This window comes from Heterocephalus glaber, unplaced genomic scaffold (assembly GCF_053883595.1).
Source record: "Heterocephalus glaber isolate CG9 unplaced genomic scaffold, H.glaber_assembly_v1.0 deba00001561, whole genome shotgun sequence".
Taxonomy (NCBI): domain Eukaryota; kingdom Metazoa; phylum Chordata; class Mammalia; order Rodentia; family Bathyergidae; genus Heterocephalus; species Heterocephalus glaber.
The window spans coordinates 6,937,030-6,959,403 of record NW_028258349.1 but is presented as its reverse complement, the minus strand read 5'-3'; the positions used below and the strand labels follow the sequence as shown (position 1 = coordinate 6,959,403).

Genomic DNA, 22,374 nt, shown 5'->3' with positions numbered 1-22,374 from the left:
CTGCTGCTAGCACTCCCTGACCCTTGTCAAGTCATTTCAACTCTGCATTCTGGCCCTCCAGAAGGGATCCTTCAAGATCTTCTGTTCTGACCTCACAGAGCCCCAGGTTGGTGGCTGGGGAGGAGGGAACTCACTTGCTCAAGACCCCAGCCTGCAGGGCCCTGAGGTGTTATAACCAGGTCTGGCGATAACAGTGGGGTCTGGGTTCCAATAAAATGGTTTGTGATGCTCAGCTGAACCTGATTGCTCTATGGGAAAGCAGAAAGAGACAGTTGGGTCCAGGCTGGCTACAATCACTGCATGAACTCAGGAAAGGTGAGGGGTGCTTCCTTCCATGGGCTCCTCACCCCCACTTGCCTGTGTCACTTCTACTTAAGGAAACCTGAAAATGCCTGCCTGGTGCAGATACTTGAAGCAATCATGTTGGACAGGAGAGAGAGGAAGTTAGAAGGTCAGGCTGTTGGAATAGGCAGAGATTGCCCTAGGCAGTCTGCTGCTACTAACCTGCTGTCCCTGCCCAAACAGCCTCTTCTTTCCCTCTTTTAGAGGTGTCATTTAGAGGGGCCTGACACAGCCTGAGTGTCGAGAGAGCAGGGACCTTCTCTCATTCATTCATTCACTTACACATTTGTTTATTCAGTTCTGAAACCCGGGCCAAACAGGTTCAGAGATGGGTCACACTGGGCTCCTCACCTTGAACTGGCAGCAGGTGGGGGCAAAGTGGATCCAATGGCAGGCTGAGGGAAGCTAGGAGTGTGCCAGGGATGCCCAGTGTGGGCCAGAAGGCTCACTGTGCCTCTGTCCTGCACCCTTCCTTTATTTGCTGGAGACCTTGGAACCTCAGGCTCTTCTAACTCCCCATCCTCACCAATAGCAGCCTTTGGGGCTGAGTGTACTCAGCTGTTCTACGAAACAAGCTTTCTTGGCAACGTCTGCCTGGGCCTTTACCTGTGGCCTAGCTCTATTTTGTTTTCCACCCAAGCACTCCCTTCCAAGCTTTTGAAGTGGAAGCAGGCCTGGGATGATGTCCCCAAGCCAGGATGGATTCTCCAAAGGATGGTGTGTGTGTATGTGTGCGTGTGTGTGTGTGTGCATTTTGGCCATGTGGGGATTGGCCACATGCAGCATTTGGTTTCTTCTAGATGTCAGTCCAGGGGACCTTGCCACTAACTGCTTTACTTGACACTTGCCCTTGGGAATTGTGCAACCAAGACTCAAATCAGGTGCATTAGCATGAACTTAGCAGGGAAACATTTATAGGTCAAAAGTGTCCCTAAGTCCCACCTTGAAGGGCCTTTGGGGGCTGCTTTACTGAGATGCATGCATTTGCAGATGATTGGAAATCATCATATACTCAATAAAGCAAAAATGGCTGATGTTTCAGGAACTGAAAGGCTCAGGTTTCAGGCATGGCTTGATTCAAGGGCTCAGCTTCTTTCTTTTTCTATATCTTTCTATCTTTCTCTGTTTGGGTTTAATCCCTTTGCAGACCCCACCATGTGGATGCTCTCTTTTTATATGGATTGTCATCTGACCAGTTTAGGTGCTGAAGCAGAAAGAGGTGCCCCTTCTGTGACAGTTCTCACAGAAGCCTTAGGAGTGAATGCCATCAACCAATTTGAGTAGTGTTTCTGTCCTGAACTTCTGGCAGTGGTCGGGACTGGGATACCTTAACTGGCCAGGCTTGGATCGTTTCCCTCTCAGAACCACTAGAACTTGAGGGGATGATGTGTGCTGACTAAAAGGAACATCCATGAGTTGTTTTGAGAGGTGACTTTGCCAGAAGAAAGCAAATCACATCCTCTGCGGGGGTGATGGATCCCACCCTCCCAGCTGGCAGGGGTCTCTCCATGTGCCTTCTGACTGAGCAGCATCCAGGCCCTCCTCCTTGTGCCTGTGTCCTGCCTGACACTGTCCTAGTGTTCACTCCTTTCACTTGCGCTGCTCCAGACCTTCCTACACTCCGAGAGAGACTCCAGTGTTGAAACACAGTGACAGTGCCTGAGCTGCTCCTCTCCAGCAGGCCATGCCTGGTCCCTCCGTACTGTCGTTTGTCCCCAGCTGGGCTCCCCTGTCATGGCCACCCCTCCAGGTGTGTCCAACTTTTCCTGTCCCTCCTTCAGCAGGGGGCCAGGTCTTGCCCCACCATCCCTGCCCTGACATGCTGCCTCCATTGGGTACCTCCTGGCTAGCAGGTGGTTCTGGTCCAGGGAGTACTGGTCCTTACCCTGTCCAAGGGCAGCATGGGGGTGCAGCTTTAGGCTTCAGGTTGAGGCCATTGCAGGGAAGGAACAAGGGAGGATGCTGAAAGTGAGGCTTCAGAGCAAGACAAGATGGGGCTCAAATGCTGTTTGGGGCTCACCTGTTAGGTGAGCACCCTTGGCTAAGTTACTGAAGCCACCTGGGCTTGCCTGGACAGGTGTGAGAGTCAGAGTGGAATTCTGCCACAGGGTTATCCTAGGGCTATCAACTACAAGCAGAGAGCCCAAAACATCAAGCCTAGTCCCTTCTGCACAGGTTTACTTTGCCATTGCTTTTGAGAGTTCACTGCACGACAGACTCAGAGCTGGCAGGCCCCTTAGGGACCCTCTCCTTGGACAAGGTGGACACTGAGACCAGGAGGGACTTGCCCAAGGTCACACAGTGAAGCCTTGAGCAGCTGGGTCCCAGCCCATGGCTCTGGCCACTCTGGCCTTAGATGGGCTCAGTGGCTTCTACTGATACTGCATTTGTTTCTGAAGGGAATTGAGGGCAATATAAACAAAAAGTGGGGAGGAAACCTGAGCTTTAGGGCAAAGTCAAAGCTTGACACAAAGTCAGTTCTGCCAAAGGTCCCCTCACCTCCAGAGGAGCCTTAATCAGTCAGAGCAGTGAGTGGCTGGGCTGTCACCACCCTGTGAGTGTCCAGGAAGGTGAAACATGCCAGGGGAGGGAGCTTGAACCCTGATTGCCTTGAAGAACAATGGGTGGGAGAATCTGTGACAAAAGCCTCAGGGCTTTGATGGTTTTCTTTCTTCCTTCTTTCTCTCCTGTATGGGTAGAAAAGCGTGATACTTTTCTTCACCCCCAAGAGGGTCACAGCTAGCACTACTACAACAAAAGACAGGTTAACAAGACAAAGCATAACACACTTATTTAATCAAAGTTTCGTGTGACATAAAGGTCTTCAGAAACGAGACCCAAGACCCAGGGAAAACTATTTTTATGCTCATATTCCATGAAGAACAGACAGCTGTGTGGAAATGTGGCTGGACATAAGGGTCAGTTCTGATGGCCATGACTGGGGCAGGGGGTCACCCAACAAGTCCTGTCGGTTCACATTCTTCTGGGCATCTTGTAGCCTTTTTCCTTCTGGATGTAGGATGCGCCCCCTCCGAACTGAGGGTCTGTAAGGGAGAGGGGAGGAGGGAGAGAGTGACCTTGCTAGGTTTTATGACTAGTTTTGGGAGAGAAGGGTTCTGATACCTGTAATCTACCTGGGGGAGAAGTCTCATTTCTGACTTGCTTTAGGGGACAAAGAGGGTGAGAGATTGGAGGGCAGGAGAAGGCCAGAAAGACTTTGCTTCTGAGGTCGTAGAATCTCCTTCAGTTTAAAGGCCTCAAAAAAAAAGTCCTCAGCAGGCCAAGGTGGGTGGAATACTTTTGGATATCATGTCCTGACTCCCTTCCAGCCTCCCTCTCCCTCTCTCTTTTTCTCCCTTCCTCCTTCTCTTTCTCCTTTTTCCCTTTAAGAATAATGACTTTATTGATTTTACAAAAATAAGTCATCCTAATAAACAATTCAAGTGAAAGAGAAGTGAAAAAAAAAAAGGAGAATATACAATTCAACATCTCACCAGCCAGAAATAGTTGTTAAAAGTAGGTGGTAGTCATTCCAGATGTCTCTCTAGGAATATGTACAGGTGTACAAATAGAAGCAGTTTCATGAAACAGGAGTATTTAACATGTACTATTTTAAAATGAAAGCATTGAATTTTGCTTGAATATCATAGCAGCAATGAAAGACTCAAAATGAAACTGAAACACTGGTTGAATTTGGGAGTAATTTTTTTTCCACATCAAAACATTCATTGTTTTTAGCTGGGCGTGGTAGCACCCGTCTGTAATCCTAGCACTGTGGGAGGCTGAGGCAGGAGGATTATCAGTTCCAGCCCAGCCTAGGAAATTCAGCAACTTAGCAAGACTCAGTCTCAAAAAAAAAAAAGCGTGGGAATGTAACTCAGTATGAAGGCCCTGGATTCAGTCCCTAGTGTGGCAACCAAACAACTCCCCGCTCTGACCTGGTCATTCTTAAGAGTCTCTAAGATTAAGGGAAAATAAAGATTATAAAGAACAGGATGTTCTGAGAGTCATTTTGGTTAAACCGTACTTCTAATTCCATACAATTTTGACTTGCTTTGTACTGTGAAAGATGAAGATTTGAGCATCATTTTTTGTTGAAGGTCCTTACCGATTTTTATTTACTGGATTAGACTTTTACCTTGTCCAAGTTTAGAACACTTGGATTCTCTTTTGTGGGTTTCCTTTAATTCCATATTTTGTTATATTCAATGCTTGCCATTTTTCATGACCTTTCTATTTCAAAGTCCCCCCTCCATTTCAGTGTTTCATTTTACCGTGTAATAGCTTTATTCCCCCCTCCTAAATGTGTTGCTTGAGTTTTGTGTTGGATAGTGCCTCTTTCTTTCTTTCTTTCTTCCTTCCCTTCCCTTTCCTTCCTTCCTTCCTTCCTTCCTTCCTTCCTTCCTTCCTTCCTTCCTTCCCTCCTTCTTTCTTTCTTTTTGTGGTACTGGGGATTGAACTCAGGGCCTTTGCACTGAGTTGCATCCCTTGTCTTTTATTTTTGAATTAGCATCTTGCTAAATTGCCCAGCTAGGCTGGGCTTGAATTTGTAATCCTCCTGCCTCAGCCTCCTGCAGTGCTGTGATTACAGGGTCCCCTGGATGAATCTCTTGATTTTTCTCTTTTAAGGACAACTTGAAACATATGTGGTTTTCCCTTTAAAACTGCCTTTCCACAGGCATTGCTCTGCTGTTGAGGATTCCTCCTCCACCCCTCCTCCTCTGTCTCCTTTTCCTTCCTTCCTTCCTTCCTTCCTTCCTTCCTTCCTTCCTTCCTTCCTTCTTTCCTTCCTTCCTTCCTTTTCTTTCAGCCCTCCCTTCTCCTCCCTGGTCCGGACCCTCTTCCCCGCTCCATCATGACCTCTTCCTCCTCCATCCTCTTCAGGCAGCCCTGGAATTCCTGGCTCCTCTAGTTTCCTTTCCCTTGTGATACACTTTGCCTGGATGTAACTGTCAGTGAGAATTTTAAGACATGTTTCTGGCTGCTATAGTCTCTCCTGTTCTCTGAGAGTGTCTGCCTGTTGCTTTTTATGCTTGAATGCTGAGGTGAAGGCCATGACACTTCGAGTTCATATTTCCACTGCGGTTTGTGGACATTGCTGCCTCATATTTCTCTGCATTGAAACTTGCTGAGGAAGAATTTGAGTGGCTTCATGCATTCTTTCTACCTCAGAAAATACTTCTTTTCCCTCCAGGAGTTCCATGAAGAATTATTTTCTTCATTTCACCATTATATTTCTTGATGTCCATCATTTTGAATACATTTTTTCCCTGAACATGTTGTACCTGTTGGATGTAAAGATGAAGCCGTTCACCTGGAGGCAAATTTCCTGCCTGGCAGGTTGGAATGTCTTTCTTCTTTCATTTTTCACTCCTGTATTCAGGCCAGGCAGGAAGGAAATAGGTGTGAAAAAAGTGGAAATGTTCTCAGACTCATTTTGCAAGGCGAGTCTATTCTAGGCACTAACATCAGACAAAAGTGGCAAAAGAAAACTGTGAACAAAACTCATTTAGGAACAAACGTTACGTACAAAATATTAGAATATCAAATCAAGCACGAGATCATAAGAAACATTTAGCGTGTTCAAATGTGGCTTATTCCAACAACAAATGATGATTGAACATTAGAAAATATACTAATGTAACTTTTTTCATGGACAGATTAAATTGTGTTTCTTTTAATAGAAGCTGAGCAGCAGTTGATGTGATTTAACACCCATTGTGATTAAAAAGAAAGATGAGGCACCATCTTAGCCAGCATTTACTTACTGTCCCTTTGGGAGGGAGCCTGAGCAGTCAGGTGGCTGGAACAACACTTTAATTTGGAGCATTCCGGTTTGCTTGGGACTGTGCGCTTTCCTGGGATGTGGGACTTTCAGTGCCCAAACTTGGAAGCCTGGAAGGTAGTCACCGTTTGGCAGGATCTCAGGGAACAGAGGAAGGAAAGAATGATCAAAACCATTCTGCAGAAGAAAATGAGATTTTTAAAACTGTTGTCATTCCAGAGAGGGAGGGAAAACTAACAGAAAAAGGGAGAAAGAATATAAGGAAAGAGTCAGGGATGTGCAAAGATAGAGTCGACGGGGGCGAGGGGCACCCGGAGGCATGAGCTGAGGATGTTTAGAGGCCATGGCACCTGATGCTGAGTGGGAAGCTGTGTTTTGCTTTGGAGGAAGTTCTCCAGCACCGTCTCTTCCTCCTGCCTGTAGGCAGTGCTCAGGTTGGATCCAGCTGTACAGGCTTTCCACTTACTGGACTGCTGCTCCAGTCCTGGATGGACGCCTTTCATTGAGGAGTTGCCTGGAGATAATTGAGTCCTTCTGTTCCCCAGAGCCCAGGACTGACTTACAAGGGGGTGTCCCAAAAGATGGAGCTGCTACAGACCCATCTTTGAAGATGCCCTTCAGCAAAGCCTACCGCATTCATGTGCCTTTGTTGAAGACAGGGCTGGGTGTCCCATCTGAGACCATGCAGTGAGGGACAGAGACAGTGTGCAGGAAAGCAGGACGATGGGGCGGAGGTGACCACCAGGATTGGCAGAGATCTAGGAGAAGGCACTGGACTTACACAGAGGACAGGGTTGGAGTTTGGGCCGGTCTTATCTGGGCTGGGGTGGATGGGGAGGCTCTGGCCTGCATCTGCACATAGACTCATCAGCTCAAGTAACGAGACCAGAGTCTCCCAGTAAGGGGCAGAGCTGGGATCAGAACCTGATGTGTGGGAGGCAAAGTTAGAGACTAGACGTGATTCCAATCACCAGGCCGAATTGCTGAATGTGTGATTTTGAGCTGGTTTTATCCCTTCCCTGGACCTCAGTTTCTCCAAGAAGGCAGTGGGAGAAGTGGATCAAGGAACATTTCTACTTCTGATGACAGTGTTAGAGAAAATGCTGGGGTTGCTGGAATGTGAGAGGGACTCGAGGTCCATACAGTGCTCTAAGTAGGTTGGTTGCTGTCTAAAGTGGAGGGTGAGCTGGGGGATTAGCACTGAAAAGCAGGCCTGGCTTATTGGGCACCTTTTTCTTTAAGAACAACATCTTCTTCTAAGTAGGTTACACTTACTGTGGCTTGTTTGCATCCTTCTTTGCTTAGAAAGCAAACTCTTTCTTCAAAGCTAAGCCTCCCTCTAGGCCTACGAGATTAGCACCTACTTCAGATTAATGGGGTCCATATTAATGTGATTTAGCACCATGGCTTTCAAAAGCTGTGGTCTACTTATACAGCTACCTTTTCTTTTTTTCTGGACCAAAATTTAGGGCACTTGGGCTAACAAAAGATATTTTCTCAGTTGTGCATTGCAAACATATGGACCATCTTAGAGAGGTGTGGGAAGCAGATTGTGCCTGTGGGATAGAGCAGAATGATACGCCAGTGGGTGGAACCTCTCCGGAAGTCCAGAGTGCACTGCCATGCAGATCCTGGGTGTGATATAGGAGCAAGTCAATGTCTTCAGCTAGATGATGCTTGGAAATCTCCAAAATGTTGAGTGCTACTCAGACTTCCGGAGAGTAAGAGAGCAGGCTCTCTGGAGTCACGCGGAAGACGCCGAATCAGCCCGCTGCAGACAGGCAGGTCTGTGCACGCCCTACCGAGGTCCTGAGTCACGCAGAAGACACCGAATCACCCCACTGCAGACAGGCAGCCACCTGATTCCACATTACCAAGGTGCAGAGGACACCAGACCACCAGACCAAGGTACTGAGTCCCACTGTTCCCGGCCCAGAGGTAGGGGCTTCTGAGCTGTCGTCCCACTGCTCCTGGTCCAGAGGAAGGGGCTTCCCGGTCACCATCCCTCCCACTGCTCCCAGCCCAGAGGAAAGGGCTTTTGGGCCACCTTCTGTCCTGCTGCTCCTGGCCCAGAGGAAGGGGCTTCCGGGCCACCATCCCTCCCACCGCTCCTGGCCCAGAGGGAGGGGCTTCTGAGCCACCATCCCACTGCTCCTGGTCCAGAGGAAGGGGTTTCCCAGCCACCATCCCTCTGGCTGCTCCCAGCCCACAGGAAAGGGCTTTTGGGGCACCATCCCTACCACTGCTCCCGGCCCCTGTCCCACCTCACCCAGCTCAGAGGAGGTAATCCGTGCAGGCCCTAACAGCCCCCCACCCCAGTCGAAATGAGAAAACACATAAATAAATCTCAAAACCAGACTTCCAGATCACCTACAGCAACCCCAAAGGGAAATGAGATGGAACCCTCTGATACTCAACCACCTGGACCCACTGAACTGGCAACAAAAGGGGATCTGGAAAAAATGAAATCAGAAATAATTTCTCAGATAACAGGAGAAATTGTGCCCTTAGTGCAAGACATGATTAATAAATCTAGAGAGGAGCTGAGGAACATGATGGAATCCCAACATAAGAAACAAATGGAATCTATAAAACAGATGCAAATAGATTTCCAGGACCTGAAAAACTCCACTGAAAGTCTACACAGCAGGATGAGCCAGTGTGAGGACAGAATTTCAGATATAGAAGATAAGATTGCAATTAGTGACCAGGAAAAGAAAAATTGCTTCAAAATTATAAGGGAACATGAGAAATCAAGCCAGCAGCTGCTAGATGATGCAAAAAAGAATAACATAAGACTGATTGGGCTCAATGAAGAAACAGGAGAGAGTGCAGATGACATAAAAAATCTCTTCACAGAAATAATGGCAGAAAACTTCCCAAGCAGGGGAAAAGAGCTTGACATACAGATAAGTGAGGCATATAGGACTCCAAATAGCCTTGATCAAAAAAAATCTACACATAGGCATATAACTGTTAAGATTCCAGAAACACAACAGAAGAATAAAGTTCTCCAAGCAGTCAGAGAAAAGAAACAAATCACATACAAAGGAAAGCCCATCCGAATCACAGCAGACTTCTCAACACAAACCATCAAGGCAAGAAGAGCTTGGAGTGACATATTCCAAGCCCTAAAAGAAAACAGCCTCCAACCCAGATTGATGGACCCTGCAAAACTATCTTTCAAAATGGATGGAGAAATAAGATACTTTCATGACAAAGAGCACCTTAGGAACTTCGTGAATACCAAACCAGCACTCCAAAGAATTTTACACAATATCCTAGGAACAGACATTGAGGATCACAACCCCAGGAAGCAAAGCAGAATGAACCCATCTGGCATGACAAGAAATTAAATGTAAAGGGGGAGAACCCAACAAAAAGAAAAAGTCATGGCAATGACAAGTCAATACGTTTCAGTTATAACCATCAACCTTAATGGTCTCAATTCACCAATCAAAAGAAATAGACTGGCAGAATGGGTCAAGAAGCAAAATTCAACAATATGCTGCATACAAGAAACACACTTAATTCAAAAGGAAACTCATAGACTGAAAGTTAAAGGGTGGAAAACAATACTGCATGCGACAGGAACCCGAAAAAAAGCAGGAGTAGCTATCCTCTTTGCAGATCAAGTAGATTTCAAACCAACACTAATTAAGAGAGATGAAGAAGGACACTACATCCTTGTAAAGGGAAGAATCCAAGAGGAAGAGATGACAATCATAAATATCTATGCACCAAACACTAGTGCACCCAACTATATAAAACAAATACTAACGGATTTGTCACATCTGAAAGATGGAAATGGGATGCAAACAAAGATTGTTGGTTCAAAGTCCTGCAGGGCTTGAGTCCATTTAGAGAGGCCAAGCTGACCAGCTTGTTTTCCGGATGTGCTTGATTTGTTTCATGGCACTGATGAGCTCTGACACTGATGACATTCTTCCCCACGGGCGTGGTCTCAGCTGCGCCCAGCCTGCCAGCCTGCTGGTCCGCCTCCAGCTGGGCGATGAGCCCATCGATCTGCCTGATCATCTGCTGCACCCACTGTGTCAGCGTCTTATAGCTTTTCGATGCCTCCTCGAGCTTGTCCTCACCCATCTTGGAAAGCTCCTTCTTGATCTTGCTGTGGTCCTGGATGTCCTCCGTCAGCAGCACCAGCTCCTCCTCCTCCTTGGTCAGCGACTTCTTCTGCTCCTTCAACTTGGAGCACGCATTGCTCAGCACATCGATTTCCTCCTTAGTTATTTCCTCTTCCTTCAAGCCCTCCAGCACAGGGGCAGTGTCCTTCAGGGCCTCAGAGGGCAAGATCACATCAGGCACCTCCGGCTGCAGCTTGGCCACAGACTTATCGGGAGTGGTGGCACCCACACTTTCTAGCTCAGCGCCCTTCGCTGCTTACACCTCTGCAGCCCACTGCAGCTCCTTCTCGTGGTGTTTCTGCCACATGGTGGCCTCCTCCTGCAGCGTGGCCTCTAGCTTGGCTTTGTACACCTGCTCGCCTTGCAACCCGAATGCTTTCACCTGGGGCTCCTTGGCCACAATCTCCGGGAAGGTCTGGAGGTAGACTTGAGCTGGTCAGCAGGTGAGAGTGTCTGGGAGATTCATGGCCTGAGACCGCACAAGCAGCAGTGTGGGCATCTCCTGGTGCTGGTGCAGATCCAACCACTGCTTCAGCTGCCTCTGCAACTGGTCCTCGGTGACGCCTAGGGTCAGCATGCCCCGCGCCCGGCATGCCGCCTGCAGCTCCTTGACATTCAGGCTGTCCACCCTTTCCTCAGGATCAGCTTGTTGTCGGCCTTTATGGACCATAACGCATGGTGAGCTGGAAGTGCAGGAAGTTGTTGGTGCTGATGGACTGCAGCTCCATCGGCTTGTACTCCGCCACCAGCTGCGGCCACATGAGGTTGTCCAGGGTCAGCTCATCCTTGAAAAGCTTGGAGAAGTGCATGATTTCCTCTTTGCTGGGCTTCTCCCCCATCTCACGTATCTTCTGGAAGAACGCAGAGAAGTCCTGGGTGGCGCTGACCTTGACCGCCTTGTTCTTCAGTGCCATCTCCTCGATGATGTCCTGGAGGAACTTGGCCAGCTCCAGCTTGATTCGCAGCTCCTTCTTCAGCCTCTCTTCCTTGATGGACTGCGTCTTAAGCGTGGATGGCAGCATGTTGGGAAAGAGCTTCACAGCCACAGGCAGCAGGAACTCCATGAAGGGCACCAGGCGGAAGAGGTCAGCATAGTTGTGGAGAAACTGCCTATGCTGCCGGCTGGAGCATGCGCACAGCGATCTTGGCGTCAACCCCTGGCAGGCGGAAGCCATGGTAGTAGCGCTAGAGCTCGTCCTGTACCCTCCGTCTCAGCAGACTTCTTCAGTGCCACCGGGGCCGCCAGGCTCTACATCCTCCAGCTTTTTGTCCTTGACCTTCAGGGACTGGAGTCATCGCTGAGAGGGGGCGATACCGGCCTCCCCGACGAACACACCGGCTGCAGCGGGAGTCCACGGCACTCCTGCCACCATACACAGGCGCTCAGGCCTCGGCTTCCGGCGGCCGCAGGACTTGGCTCTGAGGCACAGGTACAAAGGGTTGTGGTACAGCAGCCAGAGGGGACAGTCCCCTCAGGGCAGTGGCACGGGGCGGCGGGCGGCAGGCACCCGGCAGCTACAGCTCCTCAGCAATATGGACGCCATATGCGGGCCGCTATGGCTTCCGGCTGCGGCCTCCTCCTTGCCCTGCTCCTTGGCTCCTCCCAGACCCGCACCACGGCGGTCTGTTTCTGGCAGCAGGCTCTTGCTCAAGGACTGCCTTGCCCTGTCATCGACGTCCGGGGGCACGGGACTCATTTATTTCTTGATTCTGCATTGTAGTCTATTGATCTACACATGCCTACTCTTTGGCAGTAAAACATACTCTTGATTACAGTAGTTTTGTCACTTTGAAATCAGCATATGTGAGGGTTTTTTTTTGGTACCAAGGATCGAACTCAGGACCTTGTGCTTGCAAAGCAGGTGGCCGCACCACTGAGCTAAATCCCGACTCTCTTCTACTTTTATTCTTCCATCTCAAGATTGTTTTGATTATTCTATGTCCCTTGCATTTCCATGTGAATCTTGCCTAAATTTATCAGTTTCTGCAAAGAAGTTACTATGATTTTGGAAAAGAATTTTTTTCTTTGCAGTACTGAGGATTGAACCAAGAACCTTTACACTGAGCTATACAACTCAACTCTTTTTTTATTTTGAGGTGAGGTCTTGCTGAGTTGGTAAGTTGCCCAGGCTGGGCTTGAATTTAGATCCTCCTGCTTTAGCCTTCCAGATTACCAATGTGCACTACACACATGCTTTTTTTTTTTTTGGTACTGGGGATCAAGCTCAGGACCTTGTGCTTGCAAGGCAGGTGGCCGCACCACTGAGCTATATCCCCAGCCCACCACCAATGTGCATTACAGTGTCTGAGTTGCATTTCTTAATCAATTTGTAGAGTATTACCTTGCTAAAAATTATGTTTTCTAGTCCATCCATAGGGGATAGTTTTATATTTACAAAAGTTTTTCTTAGTTTCTTTCAATGATGTTTTGTAGTCTTCAGTTTCAATTTCATATTATTCATTGCTTGTGTATAAACAATTGACTTTTGTGTTTTTATCTTAAAACTTGGAACCTTAATGAATTCAGTTATCATCCGAAATATTGTATGTGTTATAGTTCTTAAGATTTTCTATATGCAAGATTAAGTCGTCTGAAAGTAGAGATAGTTTTGCTTCTTTTCCAATGTGGATGTTATTTCTTTTTCTTGTCTAATTTCCCTGACTAGAAGCTCTAGTACATTTTTATTAAATGTGGAAAGAGCAGTAATGTGGAAAAAAAAAAAGAGAGCGGGCTCTCTGTAGTTTTCCAGTGTGGCTGTCTGTGCTTGTAGCCACGTATGTGCAACGGGCAGGATTTCCATGCCACAAACAACAAGCCACCAATGGATTCCAAACTCACCATCTCTTTCCTGGTGTGTCTAATGGGAGCTGATTGAGAACTCTCACTTGGGTCGTTCTTTGGCAGCTTCCACATTATCCATTAAGTTTGTGGTTGATTGATGCCCGGGACAAGGACCTTGTGGTTCGTCTAACTATTTCCGAGCTGATTTGGCATCAGAAATAGGTCTTAGAGTTCCCAGTTCCACAGGAGGCACCTGGCGCCCCCCTTACCCTCATGCTCGGGAGATTGTCCTTTCACGGTGCCATTTAACTGTATACGATTATGTAATTACATCTGTGACTGTAATCCTGCAGGACATTATTCTAATTATAGCCCACAATCCTTTTCAGCAGCTTTCAGAGAAATAATTTGTGCAATGAAACTGGGGCTCTTCAGGCTGCAGTAATGTCTGAAATCTGGCATACACAGTCAGCTCTGCCTCTTGAAATCCATATGTCCTTGCCTCTTTCTTAGGAAGGAGAATCAAATCATCTGACCCATAGAAACCTCTCCTCTGGGAAGGACCAACTCAGCACAAGTTTAAATTGCAGACCCCCGAACAACTCTACAGAATTTCTTTTTCTCTTGATAACTTAACTCAGCTCTTAATCACTTCTTATGCATTCTGTAAAAATAGTTTTGAGTGAATTTGGTGGTGTGTAGATTATATCTTAATAAAGCTGTTTAAAAACAAAATAGTTACTAAGTTAATTGTCATCAGGGACAGAAATGTCTGTATCAGAAAGACAGTTGTTGTTTTGGGTCAAAGGGAGCTAAGTGACTTGAAAGCTCTTAAAGTAGACAATGAATGGTTCTAAGATTTAATTAGCAGACATGTAGATGATTAGGCATTTTTCTAGTAAGTTGTTCTCCTCCCTTGACCCCTTCCCGTTCCCTTCCTTCCTTCCTTCTTTCCTTCCTTCCTTCCTTTTTTCCTTCCTTCTTTCCTGCCTTCCTTCTTTCCCGCCTTCCTTCTTTCCCTCTCTCCCTTTTCTCTCCCCTTCTTCTTTCCCTTCTTCTTTCCACTCTCCTTTCTCCTCCTGCTCTACTTCCTCATCATCTCTTATTTTTTGGTTTTGTTTCTTGATAAAGCTGGGATCTTTCCAGTTGTGCTGAAGTTTTATAGAGATGATAAAACTGTGTTGGGTAGTGGGCTTCCTGAAGAGTCCCATCAGCCCTAGGTTCTGTCCCCTGTCCCCTGAGAGCTCACAGGCTGCCGGGAGAGGGGCCACTATCACAGACACTGGGGCCACAAGTGGAGCTGCTTACTCTTCCATGGCACAGCCTGCAGGCTTGTGAGTGTCACCTCGTTCTGCACGCTGAGGATGGAATTAGAATGTTCCAGAGCCTCAGCTGGAGACAGCATTGGGGTCGGTCTTTTGCCGAACCCATGTGTGGCATGTTGTGGTCCCCAAAGTCACCCATCTTATACTTTCTGTATGATCTAATTCAAATTTTTTGCCATCTTTTTAAAAAGACTTTGATATTTTATCATTATGAATTTTATATTAGGGTTCTCCAGAGAGACAGAAGCAATTGGATAAATATGTAGCACTATAGGAAAGGAATGGGCTGATGTGGTTATGGAGGCTGAGTCTCACAGCAGGCATCTGCCAGCTGGAGACCCTGGGACTCGGGAAAAATGGCTTGGACCAAGGCTGAAGGCCCAGTACCAGGGAAGCCAATAGTATTTGAGGTGAAGGCTTGAGATCCTCAGGGCTCTCGTGTGAGTCTTGGAGTCCAAAGCCTGGAGAGCTTGAACTTCTAATATCCAAGGGCAGGAGAGGAATAGTGTATCCCAGCTCCAGGAGAGAGGGAAAACAATTCACCTTCCTGTTTTTGTTTATCCAGGCCCCTGGCTGAGTGGATGTGCCTATCCACGTTGAGGGCCAGTCTTCCTATGGAGTCTTCTTAGATTCACACTCTAGTCTCCTCCAGAAAAACCCTGACACCCCCCCCACAAAGAACACTTTCCCAGTTCTCTGCATGTCCCTTAACCCCATGAAGTTGACACCTAAAATTAACCACCACAAATTGCTACTCTGAATTCACCTTAACATTACCATCACTGATTCACCTTTCCAGATAATCATTGTAGGTTCTAACAAGCCATAGGTGTGTATTAAAAATGGACCACAAGGGGCCGGGGATTTAGCTCAGTGGTTTCGCCGCCTGCTGCGCAAATGCGAGGACCTGAGTTTGGTCCCTGGTACCAAAAAAAAAAAAAAAAAAAATTGGACCACAAGACAAGAAGTGTGACATCAGGGTTTTTCTGACCTGCTGGGTCAGGCCAAGGGTGTTTACTCACAGTTCTGTTCTTGCACATTGAAGTTGTGCTTCGTTCATTTAATGTTTTACACAGAAAACAGTTTTAATCAACAGGTTCCATAAGTAAAACATTCTACAAGATTCTCAAGCAGCTCCTATTGCTTTTTTATGAAAACTGTCTACATGTAAATGAAGCAGGGACCTGTAAATTTCTTTAAGTTGGAAAGCTGTTTATTGAGGTCTGTTCCTTTGCCCTATTTTCTTATTATGTTTTATCTACTGTTTCTAATGTATTGAGTTGAACTCTTAGTTCATTAAATTTTATTCTTGTTCAGTAATGAGACCAAGCAAGGTTATTAATTTTCCTCTGAGTTTACTTTTGGATGGAAGATTACATAAATGTTGATGTGATGACAGGAACATTTCATTGTTCCTTTTTAATAGCATGCAAATTCTGCTTAATCCAAGAGTTTTGTAGGAGGCTTGTAAATTTTTTAAATTAAAAAAGTCTAAATGCTTAGGTTTAAAAATTAAGCATTTATCATTCACTTCTAGCTTTATTATATTGTAATAAAAGAATGTGGCCCATATAATTTAATATAATTTTGGAAATTATGGAGGTATTTTTGGAGTCAAAAATATTTATTTTTGCAAAGCAATCATGGATGTTGGAGAAGTATTTCCTGTATGAAATCAAATTTATTAGATTATAGTCTGATTTTCTATATTTTTTTGTTCATTTTGCTTTTGCTAATGCATTCAGTCCAAGGTTGGTCTAGGACTGAGCTGAGGCTCCAGGTCCTTTGGGCCATTGTATGCAAGTGACCAGAGCATGGGGTTGTCCATCTTTTCTTCCCTGCAGTCTTGCCTGGGAAAGAGCTCATGAGTTGGATGGCATAGGTCTGAGCCCTGGCTCCAGCTGCCTCTCACCGTAGTTGCAGTCTATGAACTGGGAATGGGAGCATTGACTTGGCAGAGATTCAAGGAAGCTTAGGTCCTTACCTAGGGGAGGGAAGAATGTCCCCTACCCCACCCCAGTTTGAATGGCCCCTCTTCTGCCCAACACTAGCCTCTGTGGGCTGCTCCTTCCATTCTGCTACATAAGGGGCACTGCCAGGAGCAGAAGGATGCAGGGCTTCTCTCTAAGGTGAAGTGGGGCTGGTGCATACCTCGTGCATTTTCAGACATGTTTGGGTGGTCATGGAGGCCTTTCTGGGAGCTTCTCAATCCCACTGGGCAGGCTTCCTGTAGGGTCTGTTCTGTAGAACCTGATTTTGACTTGGGGTTGAGGTCTTCTGTTCTGGCCAGTCTGAGTGGGTGAGGCCTGGGAGACGTACCCAGTTGGTGGGAGCAAGTGAGAGTCCCTGTGGGATGCCTGGTCCAGCATCTGTCAGTGGGGAGCACATGGATGTGGGAAGGGGATGCAGCCAGCTAGTGATTCTGAGGAGACAGAAACTTAGGTCCCAGTGCCTACACCTATGGGTCGGGACTGTCTTGTTTCTCCCAGGCACCAGGGAGAGGAATAGTGGAAGCTCAATGGATGCAAGTCTGGGAAGGGCCTGGGAATCCTCACTACCTCCCAGGCCCCACCATGTACACTTGACTCAGCTGCAGCCCTTAAGGTCAGGAAGGCATTTGTCAAACAGGCAAGCTACAGTGGTTCCCAGGAAGGCCAGGGAGGAAGCTGGGGCCCCTGGAGCCCTGTCACTCACACCAAACTCCTTGCCTCCACCACCTCTGGCCTGGGGTGGTCAGAGGGGCACCCTGCTGCACTTGCTCCCGTACCAGGCCTCAAGGGAGTCTGTCTACACCTCCTCAACCCAAAGCCTCTCCATGGCTGGAGTCCGAGGGCCTGGCATGGTGTCAGCTTTGCCATGAGGCCTTGGCAAGTTATTTTATTTTCTAGTCCCCAGCTTCATTATCTGCACAATGGGCCTGGAAAGACAGAGCCTCTATTCTTCATCATCAATTGTGATGATGGCTTAGATTTGACTTTGGAAAATGTCAGGGGAACATCCAGGGACTTCGAGTAATGTCAGGGAAAGCACCTCAGCCCTTCCAGGGCTGGCTGCCTGTGTTCCTCATCATCCATCCATCCATCCATCCATCCATCCATCCTAATCTGTGGAGACTCCAGTATCCCAAAGAAATGGGTCCCCATCTTGGACCACTTCTATCACTGCTAGAGACAGCCAGGCACTGCATTTTAAAGAATCAGTTTGGGGTCAGAGAAATATAGCCCTGTAACCTCAAAAGAGTTCCTTAACCTTTCTCAGCCTCAGTTTTCTCACCTGGAAATAGGCCCTCCTTCAGAGGTTGGTGGGAGCTACAGAGAGTAGGGGTCTTCCTGTGGCTGGAGGGGCACAGAAACACTCTGCTGTTAGGTGGTCCCTAGTGTCAGTTCCCCAGGTACTGGGCAGACATGGCACACAGCACTGATGGTCCCAGGGGGTGTTGAGAGCCTTCCAAACTTTCTGTTCTGCCCAGATTTCAGGGTGATAAGTGGGATTGTTCCTGCAGAGCACAGTGGGAAAAGAATGAGCTGCTGGGAATTATTTTCATATATTTTTAACTAGAGACGTTTTTCTGTTTCAAGCCATTTTCACAAATCTCTGCTGATGCCAAGCTCTCTCCACACCCTTTCCTGGTCACCTCAGGCCCTCACTTTTTCATGGTCCTTGTTTCAGCCCTTCCTGGAACAGTAAATCGGGCGCAGCAGCGTCGGTCAATGAACCACCCTGACATTTAATCGTTTCCCTGCTCTCCTTTTGAAAGTCCCTGTAGCACCTCAAAGATCCTCCCTAGCCCAGGAGATAAATCAGGGGCCTTTTCATTCCTATGGAGGCACTGATGCTCTTCTGGAGGTGCCTCTGCACTCTGGAGGCAGGGGATGGTGGAGTTGGCATGCTGGGATCAACCCGGGTGGTGGGCAGGCAGACGTGCCCAGGTTGACTGCAGTACATCTTGGCATCTCTCTCCTGGCAGATACCATGGGCTGAATGGAAATGCATCCACACTCATCTCTCTATGAGCTGTGTGTGTGTGTGTATGTGTGTGTGTGTGTGTGTGTGTGTGTGTGTGTGGTACTGGGGGTTGAACCCAGGGCCTTCACACTCCTTGTTTAAATTTTTTTGTGGGTTTCCACCACTTTGGGGAAATACTGTCATTTGCCAACTGTATGTGGGCCAACGTGCCTGACAATAGCTCTTCTTTGCTGTGGCCATGTACGTGCAGGGCTGGGGTCTCATGGCTGCACCCAAGATGCTGACCTGTGATCTGTGCTTGTTTTCCCAGGATTTACTGAGGCTGCAAAGCTGGCCCTGTGAGAAAGGGTAGCCTGAGGGTGTCTGGGTGGGGTCACAGTGATTCTGCTTTCTTGCAGACCCTAAATTGTTACAGGTGGAGCCATGGCCAGTTGGTGGGTCTTTCCAGGTGTGTTTCAGGCGGGTCTTCCCATGTGTGCTTGGTAAGTGCTGCAAGCAAACCCAGGGCTCATGCTTAGGGGTCCTAGCTCTGATGTGCCCCAGCTTCCAGATGAGCTAGCCCTCCATTCTGCTAGTCTGGGCCCAGGGCTGGTAGTCACCCTTCAGCCTGAGCTCTGGTCATTTTGCTCTGGGATAGTCAATTGTCTCCTCATGCTCTCAAAATACAGAAATCATTTAGGGGTTTTCTTCTTCCACATTCATGCAGATTGAGGATCCTGGAAGTGTAAGGCTGAAGGCTTCCTCTAAATGATCTTTTCTTGGAATCAGAAGGCCAGCATGGCTGTGTGGTTTTGGGCAAGTTACTTAACCTCTCTGCATTGGAGTTTCCTCAGCTCTAAATTGGAGATTATCAATTAGCACCTGAGCCACTGGGGTACTGTCATGCAGCAAAGCCTGGCACCAAGGGAGACCTTTATCAGTGAAGGGGTGACCAGGTGGGTCCGAGGAGGTCCTGAGCCCAGCTCGAACTGCTTTTGCAGAGGTGAGCTCCACACACCTGTCTTCCTCAGACCTGATACTCTCCTGACTGCCTCCTGACTCCTCTCTGCACAGATCAGGAGGTGGCTGGGCCTGGACTCTTTCCTCCCACTGCTGGGATAAAGGGTCCTAGGAAAGGCAAAGCCCACGGAACTCTTTTGTCTTCTTTGTATGCCTTCTGTTTATCTCAGACCCGAGTGAAGACATAGGAAGTGTCCCTCTCGGGCTCCCCATTGGTAAAGGAGAGGTCTTCCACATCTGCCCTCAGCATCTGTGCTGGCTTTGAGGGTTCAGGTTGAGTAGTTTTGTTGGCCCCTAGGGGGCGCTCAAAGCCTCCCCGCCCCAGCTCTGCTGATCCTTCCAGAGAAGGGCTAAGGACCCTGTAGCAGGGCCCTGAGCCCACGTAAGGTGGGGGCTCCTCTGAACTCTTTGTGGGAGCCTCTGAGGCTCTGCTTGGGTATAGGGTAGACATTCTTGCTTTTTGGCAGGTGGGCAACATTACTGGCACACTTTCCCCTTGTGCTCCCTGCCTGGTTCTGAGGCAGAGGGTGAGAATTGGCCAGGGGCTTAGAGGGACCGACTGGTTTTCTTTAAGAAGGTGACAGGGCAGTGGGTCAGAACAGGATGTGAGAATCAGCCAGTCCATATCCAATTCCATCCTGTCCTTCATCAGCTGAGTGGCCCTGCGCAAGTTATTTAACCTCTGTGAGCTGCAGTGTCCTTATCTAGAATGTTTTAATTTAGGTTGCTCTGGAAGCAGAACTGGGGTGCAGGCAATTTATTTGGGAGGTGATGGCAGGAGGCAGGAGTGAAGGACTTGGAGGAGGCTAAGAGAGAGGAGAAGAAACGAGGTGTACAGAGTTCATGGTTGAGCTGGGTACTGCTGAGGACAACAGGGACTCATTCTTGTAGGCATCCTCAGAAGTAGTAGGCAGCATTCCCTTCAGATTGTCCTTCCAGAGACCTCAGGGTAAGGCATTATCCATGGATACCTGTCCCCCACTGCCTCCATCAGCCAAGGGTTGCCTTCAGGGTTCCCCGCTTCTGGGTAGTGGCCCCCACTTAGCCCAGCTCCCAATTCAGTAGCTTCATCCTCTATTCCGAGAAGAAAGACCAATGGCTGAGTGGCTGCACAAGGCCCAGGAGTGGCTGTTGGCTGTACACAGGGACTTGTTGCCCATAGCAGCTGCTGACGCCCAGGCTGGGCTGAGGGGACCAAAGGCAATGCAACCCCACCTCCTGGGCTGGTTTAGCATGAGCTCATGCCAGTGGCTTCAGCACAGGCTGTCTGGCAATACAGGCATGGTAAGTGGGAGTTGGCTTCTATCGTTACTGTTGTTGTGATTGTGTTATTATATCACTTGGACTTGCCTCGCCAGATTGATTGTGTCACCTTGCCAGCCCACGTGTGAAAATGGTAGCCCAGAGGCCACCACAACCTGCAGACTTATTTAGTTTTGCCCGGCAAGTAGAGCCTTTTAAAATGAATTGCAACTATTAACAAATTTGAGCACTTTCGTATAAAATAGGGAGTTCCAGTCTCTCAGGAATTTGTCCTATGGGGTAGGAGAAGTACCCAGTATGGGAGCTTAGGGTTGGCAGGTCCAGGGGTCCTGGAGAGAAAGACCTGGCCAGGAGAAAGGCCTCCTGGGAGCTCAGGAGTTTGAAACCTGTAGGATCTACCATAGCCATTTCCTAGTTTTTGGAGTAGCTGCCCTGCTGGTTGCCTCCTGCCTAGATCTTAAGAGGGCCCCTGCTGCTCTAAGTACTGTGTGCTGTTTCTGATGATGGTAAAAAACGGCTAGTCTGGAGTGTGACTGCAACAGATCCTGTCCAGGAAAAAGAGTCAAGAGCAATCAGAAAGACCAATGGGAGAAAGCACAGGGGTTTTTCATTGCCATTCATTTAGCTCTTTCTAAGGTACTTAAACTTCCCGTGTATTAACATTAAGTGCCTGATAATTAAGCATGGGAAGTGGGAGGTGGAAGGAGGGGGTGGCACAATGAATTGAGCAGCTTCTTTTACTTACAAGGACCCCTGTTGCTTGAGTGGGACTGGAGGGACAATCAGAGTTTGGCTTTCAAATAGGCCCTGCCCCCTCCCTTCACTTGGGTGTGCTGACTTTATGGGTTTAGGATTTTGGGGACTATTCCATCCTCATTCGGTATTGTTTCTCTGCTTCTGATGCCTAACATTCCATTATTAGAACATGAAGTGGCATCTTAGGGTGCCCACTCTACTCTATTGGTTGGTTGCTCTGTATAAGGTAACTTCTCTGAGCCTCAATTTCTCCACTGTGAAATGGAAATAACACTGATAAGATATCACAAAGTTGTTTTAAGAAATAAACCTAAAAGACATGGTTGGCGGGGGGTTGCTGGTGGTGGTAAGCTTTTTAAGTTGTTGAGCAAATGGGCACATGTGGCACACAGGACCTGTCCACGTGTTGGGGATTAGAAGGAATACCTGTCCCTGTCTTCACAGGCATCATGGGAGGCCTCCCTATGATAACCTGGTTATGGGGACAGTTACCTTGATTTTCAAAGGCCAATTTTCCGGGAGAACAATACTGGCTTTTATCTCTTGTTACAGTCCTATCCCCGGGAGGCTGGTAGGGGGGTGGGGACTTCTGGAGCCCTCACTCTTGAGGCCTGAGGTGGTGGCAGTGATACTGAAATTTAAATTCATCCTTCCCTTATCAATTCCCCAGACACCTGTCTTGGACAAGGTACTCTGGGAGCCAGGCTGGATGTCCAAAATATTAGCATCTCTTCCACAATCCAGGCTTTTAAATCATAACAGCTTAGCAAAATGCTTTTAAAAAGAGCATTTACTATTTTTGTTCAGCTTATAAAAGTCACACATGCTTACTGGGGATAGTTTAGAAAATACGAAAACATGCAAATAAAAGAATAAAATTCTCCATAATGCCCACCCTGAGATAGTTGGTCTCAACATTTTGGTGAATTTCTATTTCAACTTTCATCCCTCTTTCCTTCTTTCTTTTCCTTATGCATTTCATCTTTTAAAAAGTCTTTGTTATAAAATAAT

General features: G+C 47.7%; 1 long non-coding RNA gene and 1 pseudogene across 7 annotated transcripts in view; one reads left to right on the top strand and one right to left on the bottom strand.

Annotated features, from left to right (window-relative positions):
* LOC110344758 (uncharacterized) overlaps positions 1–22,374 on the top strand; it is a 211,954-nt gene that overhangs the window by 21,796 nt on the left and 167,784 nt on the right. The window lies entirely within an intron of this gene.
* The window catches only part of LOC101712211 (mitochondrial proton/calcium exchanger protein-like), a 53,266-nt pseudogene continuing 34,207 nt past the window's right edge, over positions 3,316–22,374 (bottom strand).